The sequence below is a fragment of the Bubalus kerabau genome, chromosome 3 (assembly GCF_029407905.1).
Source record: "Bubalus kerabau isolate K-KA32 ecotype Philippines breed swamp buffalo chromosome 3, PCC_UOA_SB_1v2, whole genome shotgun sequence".
In the NCBI taxonomy this organism is placed as follows: Eukaryota; Metazoa; Chordata; class Mammalia; order Artiodactyla; family Bovidae; genus Bubalus; species Bubalus kerabau.
This window is the reverse complement of record NC_073626.1, coordinates 100,218,476-100,232,762: the sequence shown is the minus strand read 5'-3', so window position 1 is coordinate 100,232,762 and position 14,287 is coordinate 100,218,476. Positions and strand designations below refer to the sequence as shown.

The 14,287-nt window shown below is 36.5% G+C and overlaps 1 long non-coding RNA gene across 1 annotated transcript; it reads left to right on the top strand.

Annotated features, from left to right (window-relative positions):
- The first annotated feature begins 1,021 nt into the window (after positions 1-1,021).
- LOC129646443 (uncharacterized) lies at positions 1,022-7,284 on the top strand. Its single transcript, XR_008711920.1, has 3 exons — positions 1,022-1,140; positions 5,620-5,701; positions 6,857-7,284. It is a non-coding gene; the product is annotated as an uncharacterized LOC129646443 (long non-coding RNA).
- Positions 7,285-14,287: the final 7,003 nt, after the last annotated feature.

Below are 14,287 nucleotides of genomic sequence, written 5' to 3'. Positions count from 1 at the left end.
ATTTTCCAGGCAAGAGTACTGGGGTGGGGTGCCATCGCCTTCTCCGTCTAATACTTCTAGACAACAACAAAAAATACATGTCGGTAATGCGTTAATACAATTGTATGCTGTACCAATTTATTATGTTCAAACAAATACGTCTTCTGAGACCAGGAAGATGAAAGTGAGTGCTTCAGAAAGTATCTAAGTGTCTGAATTATCTTGCCTTCTTTTGAATAAATGAAGATTTCAGACAGCCCCTGAAGCGACTGCTGCTAGTTCATACATGCCGCGTTGATTTCTTTTGTTGATATATTTACCAGAATAAGTTTTTTTCTTTTATTAAATATTTTTTTTTTGGTTGGGAGGGAGGTGTGTTCTCTTCCTATTGTTGTTGTAACAAACTACTACAAACCTGGCGGCTCAAAACAATACAAGTTTGTTACAGTTCTGGAGGGTGGAATGGGTGTCACCGTCTAGGGTGCTGGTTTCTAGGGAGGTTCTGTGGAGTGCTGAAGTTCCTCTGCTAAGGGGCTTCGTACAGGATTACGAGGGAATAGAAGAGATTTCAACACTCTCCCACTGCTCATCCAAGGCTAAATATAAGAATTATATTTGACCTCTTTATGCTCCTGTGTAAGTATGCAAATAGAAGTTTGCAGGGCTAAACCTACCACCACCTGGAGGCAAAAGAAAGCAACAGGAAGATTTTGAGTAAGACAAAATCGGGTGCATTTTAGAAAAATCATTCTGAATCCAGACTACAGTTTTAGTCTCTGAGTTGGCTTAGTTATTGTCAACTGGCACCACATGTCTAGTCTCTCCTAAGGCTGTGAAATGGATTTCCCTTTAATCGCCTTCTCAGTAGTTACACATTAGTTGCTGATGAGAGGAAGCTGTGGTGATTTAACAGGCCAAGGTGAAGCACAAGTCAATACACTCGAAAGCTGCAGAGGTCACGGGGTGGTCCCACAGAGTTTCCAGGGACCTCCCCAGGAGTTCCCATTTCCTGGTCCTCTTCTGTGATCAGACCTATTGCTTCCCGGACTTCTGTGAACTCCAGCTTTTCTGCTTCAAGTTGAAGTGGTAACTTTCTCTCCAATTCTTCACCTACCTGCCCTTGCAGACCAATCTTCACTTTCTTGCTTCTCCCTCCTTCAAGTAAGTTGAAAATTGTCATGTTAAGTCCCTTAGGCCTGTAATTGTTGTAGTGTCCCTGACAGACGCAGACTGATACGTGATTATTCTTGTGTATCAAACAGTCCATGGCATGGGGAAGATCATTTTAGAAATTCTGTTTATATTTGTTGTAATCTTTCCACATCATGCCATTGCATGATACCCACAACGGTGAAAGAATAAGTAGACATCTTATAAATAAATCAATGTGCGTGTATTGAGGTGTGTGTTCAACTTTGTCATTCACAGTGGTGTGAAATCTTAAAAGTTGGAGAATATTGGTAAAATGGCCTTGAACTGAAATGAAAGTAGCTCAGTCGTCTCCGACTCTTTGTGACCCCATGGACTACACAGTCCAACGAATTCTGCAGGCCAGAATACTGGATTGGGTAGCCTTTCCCTTCTCCAGGGGATCTTCCCAACCCAGGGATCTAACACAGGTCTCCCACATTGCAGGCGGATTCTTTACCAACTGAGGGAAGACCAAATGGCCTTGGGAGAGAGACAAAACTGCAGGCAGAGGTTCAATCAGGAGGCTGCTGCAGAATTTATGAGGCTCTTAAGTGAGGTGGTGGCAGGGCAGTCCTGGATGTAAGTGGTATTTACAGTCCTGGATGTAAGTGGTATTTAGGATGTTAAAGAAATAGGAAGCGGTCACTAGCAGATTATCTTTGAGGAGGAAAGAGAAAGACGCTTCAAAGATGACTCCTAGCTTTGCAGCTTAGGGCTTCCCTGGTGGCTCAATAGTAAAGAATCTGCCTGCAGAGCAGAAGACAAGGGTTTGATTTCTGGGTTGGAAAGATCCCCTGGAGAAGGAAGTGGCAACCTATCCAGTATTCTTGTCTGGGAAATCCCAAGGACAGAGGAGTCTGGCGGGCTACATTCCATGGGGTCACAAAGAGTCAGACACAACTGACCGGCTAAACAACAACAGCAACAAGGTTTACAGCTTAGGTGCTTCCTTTCACAGAGCAAGAGCTGTTGGTTTCTTGGTTTATTTGCTTTTCCTCCCACTCTGCTCAACAATTGAGAAACACAATCCTACCGAAACTGAGTAGGATTCCCCTCAGGAATGTGAGAATGGTATAATAATAGGAAAACTGTCCCAAAGCATAGTGTACAGACGCTCTAAGTAAAAACACGATTGTGCTTGATTCAGCTAATTGTCCAATCCAAATTATGAGTTTCCCATTCCACTGTACAGTGCTGTTACTAGGAAATAGTGCCCAGATGGAGCCACATGACTAATTTTTGCCAGGGGAAAGTGGGTGATGGGGATGTGTGCCACCTCTGGGCCAAAGCTGTTTAGGAAGCTGGCAGGCTCCCTCCCCACTCTTCCCCTTTGATCAGAAGAATTTAGACAGCATCAAGGCCCTCTGACTTAGTGTTATATGACTGAGAAATAAGACTTCCACTGTGTTAGACTCCAAAATACATATTAGCTCAATTTGTCATAGCTGTTTGTAATGTTGTTTTTTTAGTTGCTAAGTTGCATTTGACTTTTTTGCAACCTCATGGATGGTAGTCCCCTGTCCATGGGATTTCTCCAGCAAGAAAACTGGAGTGGGTTGCCATTTTCTTCTCCAGGGGGTCTTTCTGGCCCAGGGATCGAACCCAGGTCTCCTGCTTGGAAAGTGAATTCTTTACCACTGATCCACCAGGGAAACCTCTACAGCAGTTTAGTCTACTTTAAATACTCTAAGTATTATCATAGGACCCCCAAAGCATGAAATATCAGTAAGTAATAATTGCTGATACAAACCTTTAAAAAAAAAACAGATTAGTTACAGGCTTTCTTAATGTGGGGTTCATGTGTAGAATAAATTTAGTTAGAAAAATAATATTTTTATTTTCAGTAACATTCAACTGAAATTTGACATTTCTTTTCATTATGAATATAGGTAACAAATTAAGTATTATTAGAAGCTCTCTTGTCACAGATACAAAACACAGATCTTTTCCTATCACATTATAGTTGCTGCAAATATCTCATAATACTATTTACAGTCATCACTAATTCAAAATTACGGTATCTATTAGACCTGTGGCTAAATTTTGTAATTCAAAGCATTAATAAAAGCACATGTATTCTATCACAAGTTAAAAAACATTTTTATAAATGTATTTCAAAATAACAGATTTTTAATAGTATTTGTATTTGAAGCATTTAAAAACCTTATTTTTAAAAGTGACCCATAGCACGAAAAAAAGGTTAAGAATCCCTGAAACAAATGTCCTTAATTTAGCAATGAATATCTAATTTAGAACAATAGAGTTTCTGCTTCCAAACTTAATATTTCTAGTTTGAATACTAGCTATCATAAAAATATAGATAGAATTGTAACAGTTAAGAAAGAATATGGTAGTAATTTAGGCATCAGAATATTAATTAAATATTTTAATAAAATAATGTCAGGAGTAAAACAAACCTGTGCATGTTTGCATATGTGTGGGCATATGCATATGTGGGTCGGGAAGGTCCCCTGGAGGAGGGCATGGCAACCCGCTCCAGTATTTTTTCCTGGAGAATCCCATGGACAAAAGAGCTTGGCAAGCTACAGTCCATAGGATCACAAAGAGTTGACATGACTGAAGCGGCTGAGCACGCACATGCAAATAAAGGTCTGTAATCTTTTTTATTGAGGACAACCATGGTCATTTATACCTGTTAAGACTACTTTTAGAATATTGTTTTCTAATTAATCCCTGTGATCATTTTATAAATAGAAAAATTCTTGTTAAGGTATTTACAATATTCTTCACTAAACCTTACAAGCAGGTGCTTATATTGAATAATATATGAATTATATATAAGTAAAGATATTCCACTTTATTCATGAATCATTATGGGGATTGCAATATTAAAGAGTTTTAATTTCATCTAAGTTTTGTAGTCAGTCTAAAAATAGTGCTCTTTTTCTAAAACCAGAACTCAAAAGCTTCTTGAACTTTTAGTTTCCAAAGGCAGTAGACCATACTCTGAACCACCTGCCATATAATCTTGTACCATCAAGTCTTTCCATTTATGACTTCTAAGTACCTAAAAATAATCACTTTTCAAAATCACTTTAAATGATATTTAAATCACTTTTGCATAATCAAGAGCCCTTCCTTCCAGTAAAGTATTCAATAGCTATTTCCAAAAGTGAGAAGCTTGACCAATTATTTTCACAAGGTAATCCAGTGTGAAAAATTGGGGCTTTCATATAAACAAGTCCTGAGGTTGGGATCTTAGTCCATTACTTAAAAGTTTTGTGATTCTAAATATTTTTTTTTTCTGAGTTTCAATTTCTTCCTCATGAATTGGAGATACCATCACCTACCCCATACTGTTTTTGTGAATATTAAATAAGATACTTATCTGAATTTCAACAGATTAATGTCTATGTAAAAAAATTGTTCATTCTAATGCCTTACTGACTTATAAATAGAATTATCACACAGTTTGAACTTTATAATGACTTAGAAAAATATGTGCATAGGAAACTTTTTGTGCCAGGGTAGAACTTTTTAAAACTTGGCTCTGCAAACATACCGTATCCATCATTATAAATACTGACAGTTTAAACATCTCTATTTTTTTTTTCTCACAGTGTATATATGTATATATCTAAATTTTTGAGACAGAATTCTGTTGGATCTGGTGTTTGTGTGTTGGGTTTTGAGGCACTCACTGCTCATCTAACTAAAGGGAAATGATTTAAAATGCCAATAAAAAGTTTCTGACAGATTTCCCTGGGCATGTAATGACAGATTAAATCTAAAGCAGTGAATTCTATGGTTACCTAAGTTAACACACTATCTGTGTATTAACAGCTAGTGGGAGTAGTCCTTTTATTTGCTTTGGATGTTATGAATTGTTTGTGATGGTTTTATTTTTCCTTCTCCAAAGTTGTGGTTAGATTAAGTACTAAAGTGTTCTGCCAAGCACATCTCCTTTTGAAGTGGCTTTATACTTCTAGGGAAATTCATTTGGGGGGTAATTTTTATTGTTTAGATGTTCACAAATTTTGCACACAGCGATTAGATAATAATAGCAGCTAAAATTTGCTGACCTTTTCCTTAGGGAATGGTAACAAATGACTTAAATACATTGTTTCTCCTAAACCAACAATCTTCCCATTAGATAGGTGTTATCAGAGACAGAAAGTAACTTGTCCACGGTTGGAAAACTTCTAAGTGGCAGAACTAAGATCCAAATCCTAACTTAGGTGTCTTCCAAAGCCTATTACTTAATAGCAATGATACTATAAAACTCTTTGATTTCCTAATAAGTGTCTGGATATCTGAACTCAATGATATTTCATGGCATGTTGTAATGCTGAGAATTTCAGAAGCCCAGACCTGGTGGGAACTTTTAAAATGAGCATGAAAATATTATAAGCCACTTGATTTCCTAGTGAAAGTGTTGGTTGCTCAGTCGTGTCCAACTCTTTGTGACCCCATGTACTGTACTTCCAGGCTCCTCTGTCCATGGAATTCTCCAGGCAAGAATACTGGAGTGGGTTGCCTTTCCCTTCTCCAGGGGATCTTCCCAACCCAGGTATTGAACCCGATTCTCCTGCATTGTGGGCAGATTCTTTACCGTCTGAACCACCAAACTCTGGGCGATTTCCTAGGAACAAATAGAAATGAAAATGACACATGATCAAATATCAAATTGCCATCAAATATCAAACATGAGAAAATAAGAGACAAGTAGAATATTGCTTCTGAAAGCTCTGGTGAGGAAGTCTGTCAGCATTATTCCCAATGAGGCTGAAAATCTTAGTCTTGATCCCACATCCAGCCACATCCCCTCCCCTGGACTATGGAAAGTCAGTGGGTTAAATTCTAATCTCAAATTCAGTAATAGAGTGTTTTCAATATTCGAGTAGGTTGAGTGAGGGACACACAGAATTTAATTCTGTATCTTCAATACTGACTGTTCTCTGAATGCTAGATTCCCACCTCTAAGTACTTGCTAGATACTCCCATTTGGATGTTCACCACCATTTCGGCTTACTGTACCTAAATTGGAGGACCAGTTATAACCCACAAACTAGTACTTATTAATGAGACCTTCAGGACAGGCATTAGACTGTGGGGCCTGATTGCTTATGTTCCAGACCTGGCTGTCACTCATTATCTGTGTGTCTAAATATATCATCTAAGCTCTCTTTCCACTGCTAAGTTTCCCATCTGTGCAGTGGAAATAATATTTATTTCATGGGGTTGTTAAGAAGATTAAATGAATTATTACGTGTAAAGCACTTAGACAAGTGCTAGGCACATTGTAAGCACCATGGAAACGGTGGTGGTTATTACTACTCTGATTCTCCATCCTCTAGGCTGAAAATTAGTCTTTATTTGGGTTGCTACATGTGGGAACAAGGTGAGAGCAAGGTCAAGGGAGAAGTTAGCCTCCAACTGCTTTTGGTACTTCTTTTGGAATATTTATCCCATTTCAAAAGCTGCCATCTTTAGGCTTTCCTGATCACAATAGTAGTCTTCCTGTTGCCAGTTATGTCTCTCCTACAATTCATTCCCTATCCCACCAGATCTATCTGTTTGTGTTGATTTAACAGAATTATCCTCCTACTCAAAAAACTTTGTGTTTAATGCTACAGTATATAATGCAAATTCCTTACTCTGGGACAGAAAATCCTTTCAATCCAGCCCCAGCCTATTTTTTTAACCTCATCTCTCTGCTTCGCAGGTCAAAGAAGCTACAGGCAAACCAGTCCACTCAGTGCTATGTGCTCTTCTTCACACAACATTTGCGGGGCCTGAATATCCTCTTCTCACTCTTCAAATCCTACCTGCACTCTTGGGTCAGCTCAAATTTTGTCTCCTCCGAAGACTCTAGACATGCCATAAGTGCTATGAATTGGAGCAGACATAAAGGGCAACAGAATAAAAAGTCAAAGTTTACTAATCCAGAGTGCACATGTATGGGGAGGATGATTAAGTAAAAAGCAAAGAAAAGGTATGGGTTTTTTTGGGAAATAGTCAGTGAATTATAAAATTTTAAAACTACTCAATTATTTTCATATTTATATAGTGACACAAATAATGACTGAAGTAACTAGCAAAGGGCTTGCTTGCTGTAACCCAAGTATTTTAATAAATACATCTCATGTATAATTGACTGCTTGAAATTACTCTTCAAGATTAAATTAACAGCCCTCTCTATCTCCCTTGCCCATTCCACTATAACATGTTACTCTCCTAAGAAATCTTACATGCTCAAAAAAAAAAAAAGAAAAGTCAGTGGAAAAAACAGGAGTTTCAGATTTATAACATTGCTGAATAAGGAATTTCAACAATAAAGTTTACTTGCTTATAGCCATAGATGTATGGTTATAAAATATAGACATTACTGAGCAAATATAGTATTTTATTATATCAAAGATATCGGTCTTTCACTCTAGCATCAATGACAGACAGAACTTCTTACCATTCCTAGCATCTCTGATACGATAAATTAAGCAGAACTGCCCAAATAAACAGAGAAGGCAATGGCACCCCACTCCAGCACTCTTGCCTGGAAAATCCCATGAATGGAGGAGCCTGGTAGGCTGCAGTCCATGGGGTCGCTAAGAGTCGGACACGACTGAGCAACTTCACTTTCACTTTCCACTTTTATGCACTGGAGAAGGAAATGGCAACCCACTCCAGTGTTCTTGTCTGGAGAATCCCAGGGATGGGGGAGGCCTGGTGGGCTGCCGTCTATGGGGTCACACAGAGTCGGACACGATTGAAGCGACTTAGCAGCAGCAGCAGCCCAAATAAAGCAAGAATACTGTGAGCAACTTATAGTTTACTCTTTGAGAATGGGGCCGGTTCCTAATTAAGATTACAAATAGATAATCATGTAATGCAAATTGATGTCATAAAATTCTGTTATACTTGAATATTCTTTTGTTCATAGAAAATAAAATAGTAATTTCAAAACTACCTAGCTGAATTATCAGAAATTGCCAGTTACAGAAGTAGTTCCAAAAACTAAAGACTCAAGAAATCTGGGTTTTAATGTGACCTTTGGCAAATCACTTAAGACTCTAAAGATCTGAGTTTTCTCATCTAAAAAAATAAAGGGTAGGATAGATGGTTTCAATATATCCCAAACACATCAATATTTCCCAAACACATCAATATTTCTATGCCTTTTTCTTTCCTTCCCTGTACAGCTATAAACTATTTATGTAAGGTTCTATTACTCACTTTTCATGACCTTAATGTTCAATGAAAGTGTCTATTCCCACATACCTTACTTTTCAAAGAACTAGAATATAAATTTTGAAATTTCTTTTATGATTCAAAAGACATTTTGGATTTTGATACTCTGTTCCAAATACTGCATAATAACATAAAAAATTCAATAGGCTCATTTTTTCATACTTTTTTCCTGTATTTTACAGTATTATATATTTTTAATGATTCTAAAACTATAATACATTACTACATTTCCAAAGCCTAACAGTTTACCCTTATTAAATTTTTTGCTTTAACAATATTTCAGAGATAAAGTCTCTTTTATTAAGAGACAGGAGACATCAAATAATTGTTTAACAAATGGAAATTAATACGAAATCTGAGACCATATCAGAACTTTTGGCTAAACTCAGCATTCCCTGACTACCGCAGGATTTCTTGGTTTGCCTTGCTGGTGAGTGTAAGTCGACTGCCTCACACCAAGTCTCATTGCTGCCCCTTCCTTTATGTATTGGCAGCTGGTGCCCTGCCCAGCTTTCTCTTCTGATCTAGCCACTACGTGCATTGTGACACACTGACACTTCTATAGGAACTCATAACCTAAAAAGGAAAAAATGATGTTTATAACTGTTTGACGACTGGACTAACTGCACTGGAGATTCAATTTCTGTTTTAAAGATAATATAATTAGCTTCACAGACCAAACAATGTGGGTAATAGCATTAGGAAAATAAAAAAGGCCAAAAAAGGAAGTCATTAACAACATACAGGAATCTTTCATTCTAAACAAAATAGTTTAAATTTCAAACTGGCAGAATTAATAAGGTAAGATATTCTTTACAATATCAGAAATCCCAGGTGCTTTGCAAAACGAGAAGTCGCAAATTTGAGGAATTCTAGGTAATAAGATGGCGACACCTATTGTCCAAATTTTATCACTGCAAGCCTCTCATTTTAAAATGTCTATCAGCAGAGGGTTGAAAAATGTTGGTGAAGTCTCAGGGACAAAATCAGGGTTCTTACCCATGTGAGATATTCACATTGTGGATACATTTTAATGTAACATTTTAAATTATATAAGCATACCTCACATATATAGCTATTTTGCTCTTAGAAGTTGTTTTGTCCACCAGGTGCATGTATGTGCATGTAGGTATCTATGTAAAAGGACACTCATTATTACATGAGCTCACTGTGCGCTATGAAATGCAAGAGCCCAGTGGAAAGGCCAACAGCTAAAGGCAACCCTGGACATCCAATAGCTTCTTCTGCTGGTTGGAATCACACCATCAAGGACCAACAATAGAGATCTACTATCAGAAATGACTGTAATTAAGTTGATTTTTACATCTAACATGAAATGTGTTAACTTTAGTGCTTTTTCAGTTATCCTTCATAATAATCCTAATGTCAGAAAAGTGGCTATATTCTACAGAGTCTTTAACTTGTCAGTGAAAACAAATTTTAATTTAAAAATGGAAAACAGGATTAGTCTGAGAAGTGGGCCAGGAGTTCTGAGTGTATCTTGTCTTTTTCTTTATTGCCATATTCTAATTTGCTTGCCAGAACCTGTGTCAACTGCTATAAACAAAACTTCTAAAACAAAATCCATAAAACTTCCTATAGTCTCAATTTTAATACTAGTGGTATCACCATTGTAGATTCCTTGGCCAACTTTCGGTTTTTTTCCAATATGCTAAAACGATTTTTTGCCACTTGGAGACATAATTGTCTTGAATCAGTGTAGTTTTGGGCTTATTTGCATAAAAGTATTAATACACTGTGTGTTGAGCTACATTTGATTCTAAGGGAATTCTGTGAGTGAAAGTTGCTCAGTCATGCCTGATTCTTTGCAATCCCATGGACTATCTCAAGGCCAGAATACTGGAGTGGGTAGCCTTTCCCTTCTCCAGGGGATCTTCCCAACCCAGGGATCAAGCCCAGGTCTCCCACATTGCAGGCAAATTCTTTACCAGCTGAGTGACAAGGGAATTATAAATGGAGAATAAATCTAAGAGCCAAGTGCTCATCCATTTGAGATTAATTGCTTCTTTCAGGTCACTAATTCATACTCCAGTGTCCCAGTTGAGTTAATTTACCTCCCGTGAGTGACCCCTTGACTTTGCAAAGGTATTTTAATGCACCCAGGCTTAATACAGGATAAATCGTTATTACTTTAACCGAGTTACACTGCAATAAATATGGTTTCCCCTTCTCTTTCCCAGCTTGTTTACTCAGTGCCAGAACTAAGTCTTTCTTTTGACCCTACTGGTCATTTAACTCAGTTTGAACTGCTCCGAACCCAGTAATTTACAATTAAGATTGTGTGACATTAGAGATGGAATTTGTATTATTTAAAATAACTTTAACTAAGGGTAAATGGAATCACATGCTCTGTAAGCAAATTACAAATGGATCTCAAGCCTTCTATTATTAAATATGACTGTGGAGAATAAAATTCTTCCACAAAATATTGTTGATTCCAGTATTAAGGATCTAACTTAGTCACAGTTTTAAAATGAATAGGAGAAAGAAGCAGTGAACAGCACCATGAACATTCAAAGGTAAAAACCTGAAATTGAAAAATGATGACAAGTCATGGAGGTTTAACCCTGCAAGTGCTGATTCTCCAGGATGCTCAAAGTTTGTACTCTTTTTCTATAAGAGTATGTATGTTTAAAAAATTGTTTGTAATTCTATTAAAATTCCTCTAAAGTCTCACCATTAAAAATATGTAGTGTTTGATAGCAGTGTTGTCATTCATGTAGAATAAAACAGAGGACTCAGGTAAATTCGATTTTCAAAAAAAAAAAAAAGCAAGTAACTTTTTAGTATAAGTACCATGCAATATTTGGGAGGTAGGCAGTGTATATTCATTAGGTACACTGTCCCTATTGCACAGAAATTGCAAAGCAGATTGAATTAATATGAAACTAATAGGGTAAAACCTCTGTCCAAAGTTTTTCAGTGAAAATGGACACAAAGTTCCAATTTGATCCCATGAAATCTGAATTACTGTTCTGAACCATTATTAAATTGGTTAGCGTTTATTTTACAATATCTATTACTGAACATCTGTGTTTAGTAATGCGCTGTGCTGAAGCACTCTTCCAGTAACAAAACTCAACCTTTGGTAGGAACTTTTTCACGAAGTTTGTAATAAGCATGGCTTTTTACTATTCAAAAACTATTGAAAATTCAATTTATAGCAGAATGGCCTAGATTGTAAGTACAAAACAGTGTTTAAAAAGCTCAGTGCCTATTTTTGTATCATTAAATTGCTGTTTACTTAAAATACAGGAATATTGTTCCTTTAGACTAGAATGGGTAAGAAGTTGTAACTTAAATATAATTTTACACAAAACAAAGTTAAAGCAATTAGAGTCTCTTTTTATATAGGACAATAAGATCAAAGCAGAATATAGCATCGTGACCTTATCTGTTAGTTTTTGTTTTAAAAAACCAAATTTAATGACTATGGCATTTCATGTAAATACACTACAATAAAATTCTAAGTATGACAAAAATGAAAAATTTCATGAAATAATCAAATACGATGAAACAACTGTTAGATCAATTAATAATTAAAGAGATAATCTACAAGGTTGACGGAATGTTAGGAGCTCTAAAACTCTAAAATTAACTATCCAAGGATTAAGACATTCTTGGAAAATTCTTTAGGCTCTTGGCAAAATTGACCATGTTATAAAAAGTATAAAATGTCTAATATAAAGGTTTAAGAAAAGTGAAATGCTTGAAAACTTGGTTCTTCATTTATTCTAGAGACTAATGTACAGTTGAAATTATACCTATTTAAAAAGAAAAGCCATAATTTTGTTTCAGAGTTTCTCTGAGTTAACTATAAATTGTAATTCCTTCTTTAAAAGTAGATTCAATTTTCAGGGTATTTTTATGGTATCAGTTATCTTTGAAACAGGTTTTACTAGTATCTTATATGAGTGGATTTGGTAGTATTTTTAATAAACTTTTGAAGTAAAATATGCATACAAAAAAGTGCACTTATCTGTATGAATTTGTACAATTAAACCACCCATGCAATCTGTACTCAAATTAAAAAAAAAAAGAAAAAAAGAACATCACCAATACCCCAGAAGTCTCCTTGTCCTTCCTTTCAGTCACTACGCTTCCCCTTACGAGGGAGGGCCTCACTCTGACTTCTAGCAGCAGTGTTGCTTTTATACGTCATATTAGTGGAATTATACAGTACACAGTTTGGTGTCTGGCTTCTTTCATCCTTATTAGTGTCATCACTTTGTTGCAAGTAGTCATAAACCATTCATTTTCATTATTATATAGCATCTCACTTTGTAAGTACACAATAGCTATATCCCTTTCAGTGCTACTGGGCATTTGAGCAGTGTCCTACTTCTGGTCATTATATATGGTGCTGGTATAGAGTTTGATGAGTATGTCTTTTGGTGAACAGATGTATGCATTTCTGTTGGATCTATACCTCAGAGAGGAATTGCTAGGTCCCGGATAAGAGCCTGGTAGGTTGCTAAGAGTCAGACACAACTGAGCGACTTCACTTTCACTTTTCACTTTCAGGCATTGCAGAAGGAAATGGCAACCCACTCCAGTGTTCTTGTCTGGAGAATCCCAGGGACAGGGGAGTCTGGTGGGCTGCCGCCTATGGGGTTGCACAGAGTCAGACACGACTGAAGCCAACTTAGCAGCAGCAGATAAGCTAAGCTAAGCTTTAGAACCAAAAAGTTTTCTGAAGTGTTTATATTACATTTTCCATCAATAATAAGTTGTAATTACACTACATCTTTGCGATTTGGTATCTTAATTTTAGCCATTCTGAGGACCTGCAGTGATGTGATGTTGTGGATTTAATTTGTATTTCTGAGGATTAATGAAGCAGAGCACCTTTTCATGTTTATTAGTCACTTGGATTACTTTCTTTGTAGATGTTTGTCTTTTTTCTGTTGGGTTTTTTGAGGATTTTACATGTTCTTTATATATATATTTTGGAAAAAAATCTCTTGTTGGATATATATCTGGATTGATGAAGATATACATATATACATACACACACACACAGACATATCTTAATTCTGTTGGTTGCCTTCTCCTTTAAGGTGATGTCTTTTGATGAACGAAGAAGTTCTTAATCCTAATATGTTTTCTTCCCTTGTATGGTCAGTGTTGTGTCCTGTTTTTAAAAAAAATCCTTACCTACTGCAAAGTGACAAAGATCTCTTTTCCCCTAAAACTTTGTCTAATCTTTCACATTTAGATTTGCAACTCATTTGGAAGTGATTTTTGTATAGTGTATGGTAAAAGCAAAAAATACATTCTTTCCTATATAATATCCAATTGACCCAGCAATAGGTATTGAAAAGATCATTCTTATAGAACAGTTTTATGGACTCTGTGAGAGAGGGAGAGGGTGGGAAGATTTGGGAGAATGGCATTGAAACATGTAAAATATCATGTATGAAACGAGTTGCCAGTCCAGGTTCGATGCACGATACTGGATGCTTGGGGCTGGTGCACTGGGATGACCCAGAGGGATGGAATGGAGAGGGGAGGAGGGAGGAGGGTTCAGGATGGGGAACACATGTATACCTGTGGCGGATTCATTTTGATATTTGGCAAAACTAATACAATTATGTAAAATTTAAAAATAAAATAAAATTAAAAAAAAAAAAAAAGAAAAGCTCATTCTTCTCTTACTGTACCGCAGTGTCACCTTTGTCATAAATCAAGTAACCACTAACATGCAGGTCGATTTCTTGGACTTTTTTTCTTCTTCATTGGTTTGTCCATCCTTGTGTCAATATCACTGTCTTAATTACTGTAGCTTTATAGTAGCAACATTAAGTGATTATAGCTTCCAATATGATCAGAAGGCAAATGCTCAAAGCCTGAATTTGAATCCTCTGAATAACTAAATTACGACTCT